The sequence below is a fragment of the Rhinolophus sinicus genome, chromosome 1 (genome assembly GCF_057876585.1).
Source record: "Rhinolophus sinicus isolate RSI-liver-muscle chromosome 1, RSI-T2T, whole genome shotgun sequence".
In the NCBI taxonomy this organism is placed as follows: Eukaryota; Metazoa; Chordata; class Mammalia; order Chiroptera; family Rhinolophidae; genus Rhinolophus; species Rhinolophus sinicus.
The window spans coordinates 40,244,086-40,264,832 of record NC_142501.1 but is presented as its reverse complement, the minus strand read 5'-3'; the positions used below and the strand labels follow the sequence as shown (position 1 = coordinate 40,264,832).

Here is a 20,747-nt window from a genome sequence, read left to right as displayed (position 1 = left end):
GGTAAAGAACTCAAAGATGGCTCCAAAGTTTTGAACCTAAATGTGTGGGAAAAAATAGCAGTACCACAAACAAAACTGTAAGTCAGCTAAAAGAGCTAGGGTTGGGAGAGAAGTGATATAATAAATCCCATCTGAATATGTTGAATTTGATGTACCAGCAGAACACACACAATGGGCCATCAAAACCAACAGAGTGTCAGTGAGAAAATCTTGGAGAAGTATTGTTTAGGATATAGCAACGCGAGCTAGTGAAAACAGATGGAGATGTAGTGTTCAGAGAAGAACATTCAGGTTAGTACATACAAATCACTGGATCCAAAGAATGAAAGAGCCTCAGAGGAGACATGAAGACAAAAAACATATTGTAAAGATTAAAGGAATAAATGAAGAAGTAAAAGCAATGAATGAAGACATCTTGCTTAATAAATTCAATATAAAAGGATAAAGAAAACATGGGCTATTAGGACATAAGCAAAAACACTGCAGAAAGTAAAGGGGATATTCTGAATGTTTTTATGCAGATAAAAGGGGTAGAAAGGAAACAACTGAAGACCTGAGACAGGAAAGAAAACAAGCGATCAAAGAAATGGAGGCAAATGAAAATACAGAAATATGTGAAAGTGAAAAATGAAAGTGAAGCCTGAGAATCAAGATGACTGGCTGCCAGATCTGTTTTGTTGGCCTCCATAGTTTCAAAAAATGTGATTTGAACTTGAAGAGATTTCACCTAGAAAACTAGGTATTTGATTTTTCTAGAGAAAACAGAAAATTGGGCAACACTGGGTCCAAGTTTCTACAGGACAATTGCTGCTGTCCCCACCTTAAACATGGCTGGCACCCAGCGGTTTACCACAGTCCCCACCTATTGCCTCCTCCATTTTAGTAATTTTGATAGCCGCCGTTGGCAGCTGAGTTTGGGACCCCTGGCCTAGATCTTTACAATAAAAGGAGAGGATGTCATCCTTAGAGAGTGAGGGCTGTAGCCTGAGACTTGAAAACTGAAGAAATAGTCATCAAAGGAAATAGGTTAGGAAGTCAGTAAGAGATGAATAATCAAAGGGCTGCTGTCTATTAGTCTGCTGAAGAGAACAGTGATTCATCATGTTGCCTGAGAGTGCTCCACAGCCCGGGAGCAGAGGTCACAGTGCAGTCATGGCATAAGCCAGGATGACAAAGGGTTCTAGGGTACTAGTGGGACGTCAGTGAGGAGCCTGGCCAGCACCTGCCATTAACGGCGAGTGTTAATGGGGCCAGTGACCTGGGAGAATAAAAAAGAGGCATCATGGGAACAAAGAACAGATCAGGAGGGAAAGAGGTGGGAGAGAGCTGGAAGGCAAGATAAAAAAGTCTTTCCTGGAATTTTTCTGGGAAGAATTTGAAAGTGTCATCTGTATAAAAATATTAGCGGACAGGCACACATCAAAGGCTAAATAGAAAAATTGGGAGCATTTGGGAGGAAAGTAAAAGCAAGCAGAATTAGTACAAAAGGGAAACGTTAGTCCTGCAAAAATTTACCATTAGTGTATCTTCACTCCTTGCTATGCAACTCCCAGAAAAAAACTAGAACAGATTTTCTTTTACAGAAAAAAAAGAAACAGTGAAAACATAACCAGACTTGGTAAATCATAATGAAATAAGTTCAGAGAATATTTTTGTGAAATGTGACTGTTAAAGAAGACTATTTTTAAACTCCACAATTCCTTTCGAATATCTTTAAGTACGATTGTGGAGATAAAAAGTACACTCATTCTTTGTTCTCGTATGCAGAGGGCTGCTGTATACATTATCTCAAGTTTTGAAGAAGAAAGGAGCTCAAAAGTTCAAAGTTTAGTAAGTTCTCATTGTCGCGCATAGCAAATGCAAGTAAAAAAGGAAGAAACCCACTGTTCATGACCAGCTAGCCCAGTGCCTGAAACACTGGGGCCTGCTTATTCCCTAAATCCTTTCATGTATAAAACAGACACACACACACACACACACACACAAACCACACAAAAAAAAAAACAACAACAACATATTAAATGCAGAGAATAATTCTACAAGGTTACACCCAGGCTGGTTGCCTGGCAGCTCTGGGGAGAGAATAGCAATGGGTGTTAGTGCCACGAGGGAGCAGAGAGGGGGGACCTTAGGTTTTATCTTTGATGCTTGAGCTATTTGTTCTTGAAATAAGGATGTATTTGTAAATTAAAAAAAAAATTTTAACTTTCATAAAATGAAGCTAAAGCAACCTTCGTAATAAGCAAAAAAATGTAAATCAAAATGAGACCCGTTGTTTCATGTACTGAAAAAGACACCACATTTGTAAAGTTGTGGGAAAAGAGGAAGTCTAATAGAGTGTTGTCGCTTTTGTGTTTCATGGCACAAAATTTTAAAGGTACAGAAGAACTTGTCCTAAAAATTAAGCCTTCTTCCTTCTAATATGCCCTTGATACCAAGTTCCCTTCCTTGGAATCAACTACTCTGAAGAATTTCTTGGGTGCCCTTCAGAGAATCTACTAAATCCTAGGAGGGAGTGTAAATCGATTCACTTTATTGAATGACAATCCAGCAGCATCTATCAACATTTTAAATACACATACCTTGCTACCCAGCAATTCCACCGGTAAGACTACAAAGAAAGACCTATGTACCTAGATGCTCAATGTAACACGTTAGAGATAATGAATAAATGGAAACCATCTAAACGTAAATAAATACAGTATATCCATCCAATGAAACACTAGGTAGTCATAAAACATGAGAGAGCTGTATATACAGATACAAAAAGATGTTTCATGACACATTGGGGAGGAAAAAAACGAAGCTGCTAAGCAACATAACGGTGTGATAGCATAAATTGATGGATATGCATATATGTGTATGAACACTGGATATGTCTGGGATGATATTCATACAATTTTTAATTTCTGTTAATTACAGAGGATTAGAAATAGGAAAGGAACAGGGGAAAAGAGGAGGGAAAGATTTCATTTCTTAATACTATCATATTTTTGAATATTGCAATGAACACGTTGTTTGGAGAACTTAAGAGTTCAAGAATTAAGTTTTTAAAAAATAAAGCTAACAGGATTAGTATTACCCGGATAAGATAGCCATCTGTAAAATATTTTGCCTGTCTATTAAAAAGATGAAGATGTGCTGGTAGGTGCAGACTTAACATTCAAGAGCTGCCCCAAAGACCCAGAAACAAACCAATGCACGATTACACTGACAGGTGAACAGGAATCGAGCTTGCTGAGGGCTGCTATGCACAGGAGCCCCACAGCTGACAGGCGAAAGGAAACCGGCCCAGCCACCCAGAAAACACCAAGTGTCTTTCTCTTCTTGTAGACCCAACTCGGGACAACTTTCATGAAGTGATTGAAAATACTGGGGATGAACCAAAAAAAAGCAACGGACCTGGAAAGAAGGAGATCTAATCAAGATATTCCTGAACCCAGGAATTCCAAGAAGACCTCCAGTAATATTCCTCAGGTCCCTTTTCTAAATCTTAGCCAGAAGCCAAAAACTTCTTTCCTGAAAAGACAGACGTCAACTGTAAAACACAGACTATAATTCAAGAACATATAGTACATTTGTCATGAGGAAGTGCTGCGATGGACAAGTTGCTGAAAAGGGAGTCTGACAGAATGCATGAGCGTCCCTCCAGCCCCAGCAATGATTCAGGCAAAGATGCATTCACTGATTCCGTGGGAGTTTCCCAGTCTTTCCCACAGAGAAACCCCTGAAAAGAAGAACGCTCCATGAGGCAATGTTCATTCAGAAATGCAATGGCTAAAGATCAGTAAATGTCTTTTACAGCAGCTGTGCCTAAACATCCTTCCAATATTGGTCTATTTCTCAAACCCCAGCTCCCTGTCTTCGTTTTCTATTGCTGCCATAACAAATAACCATAAATTCAGCAGGCTGACACAGCACCTATTAGTTCAGGCTCTGTGGGTCAGAAGGCCAGGCCGAGCATGGCTCAGCTGGTGACCCGCTCCAGGTTTCACAGGCAGAAATCATCACGGCAGCAGGGCTGTGTTCCTTTCTGGAGTCTCGACCGATGAGCTTACTCAGGTTGTTGGCAAAAGTAGTAATTCCATGTGGCTGTAGGATTGAGGTTCCCATTCCCTGCTGGCTGTGAGCTGGGGGTTGTTCTCAACTTATAGAGACCACTTGGCTTCAAAAGTCAGCAATAGCGGGTCAAGTTCTTCTCACTCTTCGAGTCTCTGACTTCCCTTCCTGCCTCATCTTTAGGCTGTCTCCCTCTTCTGTCCCATCTCTCTGACTAAGTCTTGGCTTTCAAAGGCTTATGTAACTACTTACAATGGGCCCCTCTGGATAATCAAGGACTGCCTCCCAGGACTGCCTAGGTCAGTGTTTGATTGAATAACCAGAAGACAGGAATCTTTTAACCTTTTAATAAACAAATATTTATAAAGCATCTCTTATACGCCAGACACTTGTCTGGTTGTTGGGGATACAACAATAAACAAAGCAATGTCCCTGCCTAGAAACAGCAAATAACTAAATAAATAAATGAAAATACTATAAAAGAGTGATAACACCATGGAGAGAATAAAGCAGAACAAGGAGCTCAGAGAGGAGGGTTGTTATTTTATATAAGTTGGTCAGGGAAGGTTGCACTGATGTGGTGATATCAATACAATCCTGAAGTGAGTGCAATGTAGTTCTCTGGGGGAAAGTATTCAAAGCAGAGGGAACAGTAAGTGCAAATGCCATGGGGTAGGAGTGTGCTTGGAGAACTAGAGGAACAGAAAGGAGGCAGTTGTGGCTGAAGCAAAGTAAAGAAAGTGAGGAAGAGGAAAAGTCAGAGACGTCAGAGAAGTTCGGGGGTGGGACTGATGCAGGACTTTTGTGTCATTTTAAAGACTCTGGATTTGATTTCCTTCTGAGGAAGATGAGAAGCCATCAGAAGTTTCTGCATACAAGCAAAATGGCATGGAGGGGTGGGGGGATAAGATTGATGTTGTTGAAGGGCACAAACTTGCAACAAGTAGTAAATAAGCCATAGAGATCTAACGCACAGTATAATGAATATAGACAACAATATTGTACTACAATCATCAAATTTGCTAAGACTAAAACTTAATTATCCCTACCACTAAAAAGAAAGGATAATTATTAATGTGGTAGAGGTGCTAAATTTCACTCCAACGGCAATCATATTATAATATATAAATATATCAGCTAACACTGTACAACTCAAATTTATACAATGTCATACGTCAAATATATTCAATCAAAAAGAAAAATGGCATAGTTTATCCATACATAATTAAAGTTCAGAATACCAAATCTAGCAATAATTACCTCGTCATGATGAGATTATTTATGAACTTTTGTTTTCCAGTTTTACTTATTTATTATGTAAAAGGTTTGGTGCATAGGATATCAAGTTAGTTTTCAAGTGCAAAGAAGTGAACCTAACAGTGGTTCTAGGCGGACAGAATGGTTAAGCTGTGGGTCAGGAAGGCTGGGTTATTTGGTTGCTGACTTTATCCCCATTCAAGTTACCCAGTATCTGTCAACTTCAGTAGACTCAGCTTAAAACGGAGGTAATAATGCCCACCTTATCTGGCTGTTCTGACGTAAGTAAAGCATTCACACAGCACTGACCTCATAGTAGGAGCCCAAAAAGTGGTTATCTGTCAGTATTACCTCCAAGCACAGATCAGGCCAGGCCTGCTTTAAGGAACAGCTAAACTGCACTAGTAATTTGTAGCATATATTAGATGCAGATCATGTGCTAACCTGGGCTTTTCCCTTCCAGACCCTCTGCGAGTCTCTTTCAAAGGCATTACCAGTCCAATCTACCTAAATACCATAACCCAGATTGATAGAATCCATGGGATTTCGCAGCAAAGGAAACCAAATCCAAACCAACAAAACATAGACTTATTCTGCATTTAATTCATTCCTGAGGGTCTGTGAACTCACATTTCTTCTCAGGCAAATCTGTGATCCTTTATTCCTCTTCAGTTTTTCAGTCAAGGTCTAAGCCAGCCAATGACTAGAATTTAAAATACAAGATTATTGACTGCTGTTAGAAAATAAAAGAAAAATCTTTGGATTTCCAAAGATATTTTTTTAAAAAGGCAATAATCTATTTTACGCAAGGACAAATTTCCTTGCGCAAATTTTGAAAACATTCAAATGTGTAAAGTTTTCCATGTGTAATATCTACCTGTTAAGACAAATTCTGTCCACAGACGAAGAAGAACATTACATAGACTTTATTTGATCATTATGGAAAGCCTCAGACACTTGCCTTGGACATTATAGTTTAAATGACAATTATAGTGTTTTGTTTTCTGAGGGGGGAGGAATAAACAACTTTACCATCTGCTAGTCCATGTGTTCTCTCTAGAATGTCAACTTGGCCCAATTGCATTTATTTTTCATGTAGGAAAATAGCAGGGTTTATTCCACTCTGGTGCTGTGTATGTGTATACAAGTTTCACCATTTAATTTCTGCGTCTGGAAGAAGAGGAGCTTATAATTATTCCATGAGGTATAACTATAATTAGGTTTACAAATACCATAGGTATCCCTGTGGTCCAATTGTAAAATAGGAGAGAGTTCTGGTACTGTGTTATTGGGTTGGTTTTTTTTTTTCCTCCTTGAACCATCACATTCCTCAAACCTTAGGAAGGATGAGAAAATCTTCTAGTTAAAAAAGGGTCTTTTAAAGAAACTAATACAAACTGTTATTAGGGTTAACATTGATGAGAATTTTCCAAATACTTCTTGATCCTTAAAACTTATTGTTACAGCTATGAGTATGTCCAACAAAACAGGTAACTGGCAAGTTTAGGGTAAGTAAGTTTAACCTTAGTACCTCAGGGGATGCTAATAAGACTTTACAATAACACAACTTCTTAATTGAGGCCACACAGTGCACTTTACACACGCTCCTTCATGCTTCAATTTTGCAGAAGATGAAACACATAGACAACAGACAGATCTTACTCAAGTCTAAGCAACATGTTTGTGTGTGTGTGCTGTTTGTGTGACGGGGTGGGAGGCAGGGGAGGAGGACAGGTATGCTGAAACTTGTTTCCTGAACCACCCTCAAAAAATGAGTAAGGTAGGGCCGGCCAGGTGGCTCAGGCAGTTAGAGCCCCGTGCTCCTAACTCCGAAGGCTGCCAGTTCGATTCCCACATGGGCCAGTGGGCTCTCAACCACAAGGTTGCCGGTTTAACTCATCCCGCAAGGGCTGCGCCCCCTGCAACTAGCAACAGGCAACTGGACCTGGAGCTGAGCTGCGCCCTCCACAACTAAGACTGAAAGGACAGCAATTTGACTTGGAAAGAAGTCCTGGAAGTACACACCGTTCCCCAATAAAGTCCTGTTCCCCTTTCCCAATAAAATCTTTAAAAAAAAAAAAAAAATGGGTAAGGTATTTCTTGACCTATATAGGATAGTGTGTGTGATATGTAATATGTAATATTCTATAAGATTACATATTCCCACTTTGCTTACTGCTCCCATCCTGGGGAGGCAGATAAAAGGAAAATAAGCACTCTCCATTCTTCTTGGTTGTATGATCTAACTACTAGAACCAGCCATGCTCATTTAAAATCACAGTTACACGTTCTAAACACCAAATACTCTTGGAAACACCCAGAAGGTGTTTAGGGGAAGGACAAAAGTATGAGAAACAGAATATGTGAACACGTTAATAAAGCATTTGTAAAATAGAAAATGTCTAATCATTTCATTCCAAAATATTTCAAGAACAAACTTCCACTCAAACATACCCCCTGCATTACTAAAATCCTATGGAGTATGGTAAGGCTATGTTTAAGAAAAGAGCTGACTCCAGGAAATAAAGGAGTAGAGCTTCAAATAAAATGGGATCCCTTAAACAACAAAGTGATTCTTAGCTCCCACGATGCTCAGAAAACAAACATAATTAGAGAATCTATGTAGAATCTGTAAGGGAAAGAGAACTTTCTCGAGTACTCTGAAATACAAGAAGTTCACATTCCCGTAATTCTAGGTTTGTCCCCAATAAAGTCTGCATCACTCATTTCTCACATGAAACCTAGAAGGGGGCATTTAGCCCTTGGACAAAATGTAATACATGTACTCGTATGTCTACAGTGTTGGAAACTTATGATCTAACCTAACAGTAAAAATAGCACAAGCGAAGAAACTGATATTCAAAAGACAGAGCTCTTCTTATAAGTAGTAAATTTCTCCCCATATAAACATCCATAACAAGAATCATTCTACAGACTTTTTAGGTACTTGGTAAATACTTCACATTTTCAATTTTTCAGCTTATTCCCTTTCCTTGTATAAAAGTATTGTTACCATGTTACTCCTAAAAACTCTAATTTGATACAAAAAAGGTTAACAGGAGGAGAGAAAATTTATTCCTTCACTGACTTAAAAATAACTCAAGCTGTAAGAGATTTCTAAAGCAGACTCCCTCTTCTTTTTCCTAAAATACATACGAAGGCAGCCATGGAAGATTATCAAAGGGATACAATGCAATTTCAGATTTTGAAATTAAACAAACAAAACCCAACCCACATGAAGAAGTCAGTAAGCCCTGTCTCAAAGTTGTGTTTTTTTTTTTTTAGTGAGGCGCAGGGGGAGATCTAAAGAGGTCTTTATTGAGATTTAAGATACTTAATCCCTCTGTCTCTCCCCCCACCCCCCGCCCTCCAAATATATATGCCGGAGCAAATGTAAAATAATCACTCTTCTTAGAAATGCAGACCTACATAGATTAATTTATTAGCCTCTAACAATTCAACAATTCCAAGAAGTAACCAGTATGAAATCTGAAGCAGAGAGGTGAGATGATTTATTAGTAATTCTGTAAGTCATTTTTCCAACTTGCCCTTTCCTGGTCTATGCTGGATGTTAGGGCTTCATTTGCCTAAAAGTAGCCTACAAGAAGAAATAACAGACAAATCCAGACTGCCAACAATAAATCACAAACAGGAAGTTTCATCTTTCTTCAGTAAACAAAAATCCTACTGTGGATGGCATTCAATTCTTGGGAGAAAGAAACAATAAACATGAGATTCCATTTTGAATTCCTAACTACTGTAAACCTAACCTCATATCAAATCTTTTGCAAAAATCTGTGTAAGTAGTAATGCAAACTAAGCCCACAACAGCTAGTCTTTTATTAACTTTCTGGGCATTACCATGATAACTTCTTTTTGGTGATACCCAAAACTGGCTTTTCACTTTATTACAACATGTTATCATTGGCAAAGAATGGAAACATTGTTCAAGATTCAAGTCTCGTACAATTTTTATTTCTTTCAATCTTTATGTGTTTCATTAAAATACGGAAATGAATGTTAATGTAGTATATTAGTCACCAGGGACCATGGGAATAGCCATGGGGATGGCCATGATAGCTATCTATGTGTCAGAAACCTTCCAGTTAAGCATGTCCGAAATCAAAAGCTACACTGGATCTGTGATTTCTCCCACAGATCTTGGAACTAGCATATCAACCACAACAAGATGACTTAGAATCAGCATATTATTATGCCAAAAAAAATACTTTACTCTAAAAGCAGTGGAGATATTCAGGAAGCATTTTATTGTGTGGGCTAATTGCTAATTTCAAAATATTCCGTATTCATTACTCATAACTTAAGTTTCACAATTTAAGTTCTAAACACTGAACATAAGTTTAATGTTGACAAATAAATAATTGGGTCTTTTTTTAATGCACAGACTCTTTCAACCATAAGGCTATTATTTAGTAAACTATTCATAATTTTTTGTAAAATGGTACCCAACATGCTTAAAAGAATACATATACTTGCCAATAGGATAAGGACAATTAACATAAAACAGGGACTTTTTCCCAAAAAATAATATTTCTTAAAAGGATCTGAGTTAATGAAAATGCAATCTTGCTAAGAGTTAAAAAAAGGCTTTAAAGCTTTAATTCTGTCTTTGCAGTGCTAATATCATTGCCAAGTGATTGTTACTCCTTAGAGAAAGAAGGGAGAGTTGGGTTAAAACATCTTTTCCCTTCAATCCTGATTTATGATTTCCTCCAAAGAAAAGCACGATTTCTGCCAAGAAGAGGAAAACAAGGCTTAGCTTTCATATCAAGGAAAAAAATAAAAATAGTAGCAATCCTTTTTGCATATAATAATCACTGTTATTTAGCCCACTCAAGTAAAACACAAAACCAAAGAAAGGAATAAGGAATCTATAGTCCCAACACTCTGCATAAAAGAAACAAGAAAAGCTATGTTTAGAGAAATTTCCAGCACTTTTTCAGCTCTCATCAGAAATAAGCAGTTATTGTATTTTCTACGACCTGTTTCACAGGAAAGAGATGTCTTGCTTCTACCATTCCATCTGTCTGAGTAAAATAATTTTTGAAAAGCCCTGAGAGGAGCTGGCTATTTTACAAAATTGTAGAACCTTACTGCTGAATCAAGACCTAAGCCAACATGTACATAGATTCAAGCACTCTGTCTCAAAGCCTGACTATTTTCTGATGCATCTCGATGAATTCTGCCACCTCCTCTAAATGGCTAGACTTATTAGGTTACTGGAAGGACCTGCCTCCCCTGAGTCAGACTGCCTATCCCACCCCAGTCTCATCACCAGTTGAATACTCTCCTCAGGGATCAAACAATACACAGCTACTCTCTCTTCTGCTTAGCAACCAGACAAAAGTTTTCTAATGGCAGTCCTGTCTCCCTTAACTTCCTAAGACATCAAGCTCCAGTGCTTCAAACCACTCCTAATGGGACACAATTTCCAAACCTGTGGTCCCACTATTTTCACACCCCCACACTGGAAGCCATCCAGTTTGGCAGCATTCCTCTTCAAATGCAGTGTATGGAGTCCAGCATAAGAATCTCGGACACAGAACACAAAGGGACCTTTATCTCCAGGAAACAGGACACTACCTTGCATTAAATCTGCTAACCGTGGTGAGGTTAACTTTCCTTACCTTTCCCTGAGCACAACATCACATCTGGGCTCTACGACAACCCCCAGGAAGCTTTTGTCAAACCAAGTTATCTTTATTTTTAGTTGACATTTTTTTAATGTAAATTCACAACATGACAAATAGCCCCGTTAATGCAAATGTTACCAGCTTCACTTTACCGTGTCATCCTGTACGGATGATTTTCTGAATTTTGACTGTCATCAGTTGTCTCTCCCAGCTTTGTCTCAGCCACAACTCCCAGTAACTGATAAAAATGCTGACTAAGAACCCAGTGATGAGTGCTTCTAAATGCCAAATGATTTTTAACCAAATGCAAACTTTCATAAAGGAATCATTTTAAATAGAATGAACAGCTTCACCAGGCTGAGAAATCTAGTGAACAGAAACATAAAAGGAAGGAATGACTGGTTACAAACAGCTCTGTTGGAATGAGCGTGATAGCCATCTCTCCCAGCATTGATGTCTTTGCTGCTTTATCTTGATTACACTCGGCTATGTGCGTTATCTGCAGGACTTAACAGCAGTCGTAACAGGAATGCCAGCTAATGTGTACAAGTTGCCAGCTTTAAGTCATTTACCATAATAGACACCTAAGCACTCAGTGTTAACCAGATGGGTATTGTTAAGCAGCCCTAGGTATCAAATTAAATTTGTGGAAACATTGCCATTCCCAAAAGACGCCTTTTCTGTCTGCCCTGCTCAATTTTGTGAGACAGAAAGTTTATCCAAGGCACTTAGCAAGAGTTTGCTTGTGCACTGCCTCTTTAACCAGTTATTTAAATAACACATAAAATTTAGAAAGTATTCTAGTTATTCAGTTTGGAAGACCTGGAGAAGTAGGAACCAGGAGACCATTGGCTGCAGCCAGCTCCATCTCCCTGTTCTAACAGAAGACACTAAAAAATGTTCTCACAGGTGCAAAGAATTATTACTAAGGGATGCAAAGGCGGGCCAGCGATATAAATGGTGTGAATGGCACCCCCTGGAGTTGTGTGCACTGAATCCCTGAGTATAAGGCTCAAAGTGATCGGCAAACTTTCTTGGGGATCTTTTCCTTATCATCACAGATAAACTTTGTAGACAAGAATTATTTTCTAGACAATTCATAGGTCACCAATTCATAGGAAATCAATTTCCCCGGGAGAGTTAGCCACAGAACGTGAGAGCTGCTTCCTGAGAACTCATCAAGCACAGGGGACTTTTCCAACAGGTGTCATACAACATATTCGTCCCCTAATACGCTGGGCACTCTTGGCTTCTACAGGGCAATTCATGAAGTCAGTTCATACACGGTAGACGGGTGATCCAGCCGGGCAGCCAAAAGCCTTCAGCCTCTGGACAGTTACGAGAGCAGTGAGGGCAACTAATGTGTGAGGCAGAAAGGGCTGCAGAGGAACACAACACAACAGGGCACAAAACAGCATTCACACCCAGCCCTGGTAAACACAATCCGTGACAAGAGAGGCAGCACTGTTGACGCCCATGGGAGAGACCCGGCCTGTAAGTCACCAATCTGAAGAAAGTCCGCTCTCTTCATACCACTGTAAGTCCGAGTTCATCTTTATTTTCACTTTGCCCCCAAGCCCCACCCAGAGCAGTGACCAGGGTCATGCCACAATATATTAAGTGCAGGGTTACCAAATCGCTTTGAACCACCGGAAAGGAGAACGTTTTTTCCCCTGTGAGGACACATGGACTTGGAATCATCCCTCTAGAGCCCCAGTTGGGGTACCGTGGGATGAATATGAATGCATTTTTTCTCTCCCATCCTCAGCCCTGTCTGTCCTTTTGTCCCAACCTCAATGTTGGATGGCACAGCTGGGCCTCTCTCCAGCAACCCAAACAGTTGTTCTCTGCTCCAGGCATCGCTTCGATACACCTATGCAGTGTCAGCGCTCCTGACGGCAGCTCAGGACAGCTCGGCTAGACGCTGGCTCTGGGGATGACTGTCAGGGATGACTGCAGCAAAAGGGCATCTTGCCGCCCCCAAAACCTACTGCAGCTCATTCTCGTCATTAACACTAAGTCTCTCTATTCACAAGAGGTGGAAGAAAAATGTCCACAATATCGTCCCCTTGAAATGCAATCCGCAGGTGCTCAGAATGTAAAATATAGCATCCACTTCAATTCACTGACAACAGAAGTCAAAGACCAACAAATTCAACCTTTTGGCATTAGGCAGATCCCCTGGTGAATTAGTCAGAACAAAAGCCACGTTAGAATGAATCAGCAATGTTTGAGTCAAAAGAATTTCAGAGCCTGTGAAGTTTGCCAATATCTAACCCACGCCATCATTTTAAAGATAGGGAAACTGGGGTTTAGGGGTTCCTGATGGGGCCAACACCTGCCTAGAACACAATTTGCTACTGGGCAATTAGGATCCTATGTTCAGCAGCCTCTTTCAAAGTCTTCTAATATCGGTGTACTCGTGGACAAGAAGAGTCTATCAAAATTTATTTTTAAATAACAGAAAATCTATCCATTTAAAAATAGTCTGCATTATTTCTTGATGGCAGCTTGACACACAATCTTCACATCCTTTAGCAACACATTAACTTGAATTAAAAAATCACTAATTCTGTAAAACTATAAAAATAGTCGAGTCGAGTTGCCACAGAAACTGGCCAGTCGGTGTATGAGCACAGATGGGGCTCTCCCAGGGCCTGAGGGGGCACGACATGCAATAAAACCTATAGAAAGAATACATGGCTGTTCATCTGACTTAAATTACACAACATCAAATAGGTGTTTGGGGGTTTTTTTCCTAGTTTTTTGGATTTCCAACATCTTCCATGCAGCCATTCTCCTAGTTCTCAAAACAGTTGTCTAATTTACGATAATCCTTTCGAACCATGTCCATTGCTGTTTGGAAATGGAAAGGACGTGAATTATAAATAAAGCCTGTTCCTTCTAGCTAGCGCCAGGTTAGAAAGATGGTACTGGCAGAGGACTGTAACCTAGGGCAACCACAATTATTTTTAGCATGATAGTGGCTGGGGATGGAAAGGTGGACATTCCCCTTAGTTTAGGTGCCACTCCCTTTGGGAATTCTTCCTGTCCCCAGGCCTGTGTAAATGCCCCTACAGGACAATGAGGGGCCCTCTCTCAGATCACACTCTTCTGGAACCTTCACCAGGACTGTCACAATTATAAGTAAACTTGAACTCTGAGTACTATGGTATGTACTTTACTTTTAGTGCTAGCTATGTGACCCTGAGAATTTTTCTGTTTGTTTTCTCATTTGAAAATGGGAATAAGAACACCTATAAATTTTCTTGTAAAAAAAAAAAAAAGAGAGAATACAACAGAATTCACCTCAGAGTGATTGTAAAGAGTAAAATGCTCTTATGAATCAGAGTCCATATTACTGCCCTCTCAGGTCCTAACTAAGACATTAGCTGTCCTCTTATCTGTGCTTGTTTATTCTTCATCAGCCCTTGTGTGTGTGTGTGCGGGGGGTGGGGGGCAACACAAGCTTTGAACTCAGACAGGAATGAGGTAGCACACAGGCTCTGCTACTTACTACGTTTCATTAAGTAAAAGAAGGTTTTTTTTACACTTTAATATCGCTGAAATTAGAATGTCTTACAATTAATAGCATCTTCCACTCAGTTAGGTACTATCTCTGATCTTGAGCACGTTACTTAATCTCTGTAAAACTGGTGATAATACCTTCCTCTCCTAGAGTTGCAGGAAGGCACGAATAACATAATCATGCAAACCCCTAACACATAACATGCAGCACTGATATACCATTGCAATTCACACACTTATGCGTCCAGGGTCTTGTACAGGAGATGCTTAGGGGGTGAATAAATATTTGTATGTACTTAATGAAGCAACCCATGATGCACAGAAATTTTAAAATAGTGCCTGGACCCATCCCAAGCTAACGGGTATGGATGTCCCTGCTGGAGCAGCCCACAGAAAAGATCAGGGGATTTAAGTACAGAAACTCTCAGGAGGGGCAATGAATGGACACTCAGAGCCCTGTGCAAAGACCTGCAGCCGCTTTAAACAACCCACCCAGAGCCTTGGTTTACTGTCCAGTTACCACATGGGTTCATTTGTGGAGTCAAACTCGCTGCCGAGACTGAGCTCAGGTTCGAAGTTTGTATGGTGAGGCCAGAGTATAGGAAGGTGTTTGTTACAAATCCAGGTATAGCTCATGGCATGTAATAACAGTTCCCTAGTTTTGAGCACTTCATTATGTTCCACGAAACCCTTCACAAGAACCCTATGAAATACAACCAACCTAGTCAGCATTGCTGTTTTGAGAGACCTAGCCTTTAAGTGCTATCTTCCTAAGTGGCACAATGCTGCCTGGTTCCAAAGCCTATGTCCTTCGCTGTGTCCTCTCAGGGAGGTTAGGAAACATCAGCTGGAGAAGGAACATAGACTTCCCATGCTTCGAGGTCTCACCTTCAAAACAGCCAAGCAGCATCCCCCCCAGAAGTGTGTCAGATCTTCCTGCTCCAGGTGAACGGAGGCAAAACGGGGGAAGATAGCAAGGCACTTCTGTGTGGAATGAGTGTTGCAGTAGATTTTCAAGCCCAGTTCGCGTTGCCTATGTCCTTGGACTCCAGCCAGCCCTCACAGGCAATGTTTTTGATTTAACCTTTTTCCAGTTCTCTTGTCTTGATTTATTTCCCGTAGCTCCAGGCAACACCCTACAGATTACTTCCGGTTCTTCCTTTTCTTGATATGCTTTCTCCATCGTTTTCTCTTTTCCTTTTTAAATTCTGGTACTTCAAAGGTTTCTCTCCTAGTAACAGTTGTTTCTCTTTACACAGTACAGCACTTCCTGACCAAGAAACTCTTCTTTATTCTTCCTTTCCAGACATGAGTCACACTGAAACGTTGTAGTTTAAAGATTCCTCATCTGAACCTTCCAGAACGCCAATGATAAATGCACACGTGCAGGCAGGTCAGCAAAACGGAGGAGCCAGAGGAAGATGTGTACAATGTCATAACTTTCCTTGCCCCAGTTAGGATGTGTGCTCCTGGCACTATCAGATCACCGAGACTCTAAGGTCACACCCAGAAAGATCACCCAAGTAGAGCGAGAGTTTAAGAAAAAAAAGCACACGTGTTGGACAGTTTCACCTTCAGCCTTTCCTCTATAGCAGAGTCACTATGCCACATTAATTTCCTTCTCAGGAAACTTTGAGAGCTTTTTATTTTCTGCCATTTCCCATTTCTAGACAATACAATAAACCAGCTGGCAGATTATCTATATCACATACAATCACCAAATCATCACTTCTCTCCAAGAAGTTCAGAAGTGTATGTGTTTTTAACACAGAACCTATCACCATGGCTGCTGGAGTTGTTCTGTTTCTGCATAAGAACCGGTGACCTACCTATTTACCTCTCCACTACACCCAGAATGGAAGCAGGTTAGCAACCTCTTCTATGACTTAGCACAGAGAGCTCTGGGGTAGCGACGCAGATCAAGGCAAAGCCCAAAAGGGCTATGTAGGAGTTAAGGGGACTTCCCAGGAAATGAACTCCAATGGTCAAAACACACACACTCTATCACCAGGCTGTGTGCCAGGCCCATCTCATCAGACGTTCCTTCCTCCAGTCCCCACAACACAAACTACTGAGATGATGGGTCAGCAGAACATACTGCCTCCTTCACTTACAAGAAGATAAAAAATAAAGAACCATAGCTATGACTTAATATGCAGTTGGGAAAGACATTATGTATGACTTTGGCCTTGTTTACTCATCCCACAAACCATGCCAGACAGTTTCAGACATTTACTGAATACAACTGGCGTTTGTAAATGCCAGAAAACTGATTCATTTTTCCAAAGCATAGAACTTACCCTTTGGCAATGTAATTCTTAAATCGTTATCCTCAACCATGACTAAAATACCATATCAGGTGATTGGAACTTCGACAGAAGCTGTACTCTCCCATATATGCCTTCCATCCCCAGGGTCCCCTGGAAAGTTCTGGGTTTGGGGGGTTTGTATGTCTTGCTTGTCTTCTGTAGTGGTGACCCACCAATTCTATAACCTTGAGTTAAATATCCCAGAAACAACATACATACACATATGATTAATATTCCAAACATGCTGTAATTCATGCTTGGGAAAAATTATTCCATTATGGTCATCCATTTCACAGATCTAGAGGCTGACCTCTATTATGCCATAATCAGGTGTAAGTATTATCCAAGTATCTCATAATCTATTGAGAGGCTAGAGATCTGTTTGATTTATCATTAATAAAGGGGTATGACTCCTTCCTTCAGTTTTGCTAAGGGACCCAAACTTTCTAACTTTGCAGGTAAGGAGACTTAACCATACACTGGGATTTTGACGCTACCTATGATTGCTTCTTTTTTAAGGGTTTAAGTTCTTTGGGACCAGGTAATAGACACTGGTGTGTTCCACCCAGACCCCATTTTTAGGGCCATTACACCCATCCCTGGCGCTGATGACTCATAGGGAAGGTCCTCAGCCAGTGACTGGACACTGTTTCACCAGAAGTTATGCCCCCAGAAGGAGTCGGTAGCTGATTCGGGGATACAAAGGTCCACCCTCTTGTCTCAACTGGGGACAACTTGAAGGACCAACCCAGCTCCAGAGCTCCCCACAGGGCAACTGGGACCTCAGGGACAACCACCTTGCTATTCAGCTTCTCCTCTGCCCAACCCTGCCACCTCTTTTCCTTGCCCCTAAAATCCTTCAATACCCACCTCCGGTCTCAATTAACCCAGTGAGAGACAGGCAGTTTTCTAAGTGTAGAAGGTTATTTTTTAAATTGTTCTAAGGAAGTTAGAAGCACATGTTCTATCAGCAGTCCTATGAAGGCCAAAAGCAATCTCTGAAAAATACTTGTAATTCGGTTTAAAAAATTACAAACTTTTGATAATCAGTTCAGATGACCTGAACACCAAACCAACACAGTGAACAGGGACAGGAGTTAAATGGTGCCCAGGAGTTTCGCAGGTACACAAGGAAGGAAGGAAGGTGAGACATAACCAGGCTAGTGATTTACACATCACATCATGTGGCATGGAAAGCTGGTAGCAGAGCATCAGACGCCAAATCTGGGGTTTTCAACCTTAACCATTAGAGTACGCCCCTCCCCACCTAAGCCGTACATGCTTTATAACCTCAAATCCTAGCAAATCTTCATTCTAAAGCCACCGGAAAAGAATGGTTCTACACATAAGTATGAAAATGAGTTCTGAATACTTTATTCCCACCATTTCAAACTTTTAATAACAAGGAACAATTCCTGGAGCAGATATCAATGACTTTGTAGTATTTACTGTACCCCCGAGAAAGCAGATGGCAGACCAGCCTGAACAGGAACCAGGAGCTACCGCGACCGTGCTGCCCTGGACGTAGCACCATCTTCCAGAAAATGTCGAGGAACTGCCTAGTAGTCATCCAGTCTCTAGTCCAGTTCAGAGCCCGGGGATGGAGTTAGGGATGTCACAGGAGTATAGGTCAGAGAAAAAGCAGGTGTCTGTATCTGATGACCAGAGGTTTGGGTTCAGGATGTTAAAGATGGAGATAATGCACTCCCCGTGAAAAACTCAGCTTAACATCATACTACTGCTTCATGTTTTATAGCTTTTTACACAGTGTCTCATTTGACCCTCACAGCCCTCACTGTGAGAGCTGGGCTGGTATTATTATCTCAATTATATGACAAAGTGACTTACCCAGGATCACACAACTGATCAATGTTGGGATCAGACGCCCAGATTCTTGGTTCACGTGCTTTCCTATAAAATCCTGCCAATTTGCTATACATACAGACACATACACACACACATATAATTTATATATAAAACCCCAAAACTTTGCCTCCCTCCTTCTCCTTTTCTGGTTCCCACCTTCATATTACAGATCTATGACGAGTATATTTCTCAGAACAAGGACTATCAATGTCAAGTGGTCCTAAAAGGGCCACAAACCACCATCAAAGGTCGGTCTCTCTCTCTCTCTCTCTCTCTCTCTCTCTCTTTAAACAGCTCGCCAATTTCTTAGACACAGTCATTGTTCTTAGAAAAGCCTTCCACACTGGTCAGTAGGTTTTGCTACTGTTATTTGAAGCACTTGGTGGAGTTCACTCTTGCCAAGTTGGCATTTTGTTTCTGCAATGCTTGAACAGCAGCGATCAGATGGGGATTTTCATGGTTTCAGTAACAGAAGCAAGCATCTCTGTGCCTCAAGTGGATGTATTACAGCTTGTGGGAGTGCTAATGAGAGCTAATTACTCATTTACTCCATAAGCCAACCAGCCAGCAACAAGAAATGCTCGGTAAAACTTGTTAGGTTCTCAGGCTTTGTTTCAAAGGGCTGTTGCCAACATGATTTGGCTGAAGCGATGGGCACTGGGGCTGCTCGACTGGATTGGTATCTCAGGATCACAACACATAGTCTCCAGTCCTTTGTATCCTGTAAATCAATAGTCAAGACAGCACCAATTTTATTCTTCTAGACTTAATCTACTCTCTTTACCATTTTCACCACTACCACCTCTGCCCCCCAAATGTCCACTTTGGCTGTAAATTAAGAAATCAAATAATAAGCCTAGAATTTTAGAAAACCAATTGTCTACTGACATTAAAATTGGGTGTGGCATTCTACAATGACCTACACTCACTTTGCAATAGTCACAAGATTTGGCCAACAGTCCACTCACTCTGATCCTTGAACTCTCAACAGAAGAGGGAACTCAGAAACCACGCAAATTTCACTATTCACTGATACATAACTGTAGCCATATTTTACGCAAAGCATACGTACATGTGGCCATGAATTATATAAAATCACAACTAACTTATGAATTTATATAAATTATATTTTAAAAGGCTTTCCCATCCTTGTCTCTCCATCCCTACCGAAAGGAGGGGGAGATGAAAAAAACAGATCTAAATTTCCCAGAATAGGAGTGAGAAGGTTAGTTATTTACCCTATAAAGCTCCATCCACGTTAACTTTTCCCATAGTCCAATATACTAAATGATGTATGGTTGAAAATGAAACCCTGGCTTCAGGGACAAAAACTAAGAAGGTCCAAGACATATTTTAAAGAAGATTCCCAAAGGGTGTCATCTTTAACTCCATAGCAACAAGACTGCATTGGATTATAATATAATTCTAAGATAATAATATTGATTAAACAACAATTTATAGAAGCAGAAAAGTCTGCATAAACATACAGTAGAAGTTAAATGCAAGGCAACTTTCATGTTGAAATTCTTTAGAGAGAAATAATTTAACATTAGTGGAGTTCTTTTTATGTGGTTAATGAGGTGTAACATAAGACCAATCAAATCTATCCCAATTGATATGGGGTATGAAAAAAATAAAGAATTAATTAACAACTTTTCTCCTGAGTTACTTAACAACTTTGTTTTTTCTCATGATTTTCTACAACCTTTTTTTTTTTAAAGACTGCTCTGTTACCTGAACATTCATGATACATGGACAAGTAATAACTCCATGAGTGATGCCAAAAATCTCAACTACCTGTAAAGGAATGACTGGGTTATTGCCCTTCCAAAGAGCTGTGTGTGTTTTTTTACACAGACACGTAGACAAAACATGTTTTATTTTCATTGTGAGAACAGTCCTAAGCTGGGGGATTCATCACGAAATTCTCCAAGCAGAAAGATTTCAGAGAAGCAGGTGACAGCCACAACAGGAAAGAAAAACTACCAAACAGGAAAATAAGTAGGTGAGATAAAGAAATGTTTCTTGGGCCGGCCCGGTGGCTCAGGTGGTTAGAGCTCCATGCTCCTAACTC

General features: G+C 40.4%; 1 protein-coding gene across 17 annotated transcripts in view; it reads right to left on the bottom strand.

Annotated features, from left to right (window-relative positions):
• PPFIBP1 (PPFIB scaffold protein 1) overlaps nt 1-20,747 on the bottom strand; it is a 172,812-nt gene that overhangs the window by 131,584 nt on the left and 20,481 nt on the right. For 9 of the 17 annotated variants that reach the window (XM_088798585.1, XM_088798559.1, XM_074325890.2 and 6 more), the window contains exon 2: nt 5,947-6,019. The exons of 7 other annotated variants lie outside the window; for them this stretch is intronic. The gene's annotated coding sequence lies outside the window, so the exon portion shown is untranslated. Of the gene's footprint in view, nt 1-4,058; nt 4,290-5,946; nt 6,020-20,747 lie in introns of those variants that run through there. One more of the 17 variants, XM_074325882.2, reaches the window with a different exon arrangement.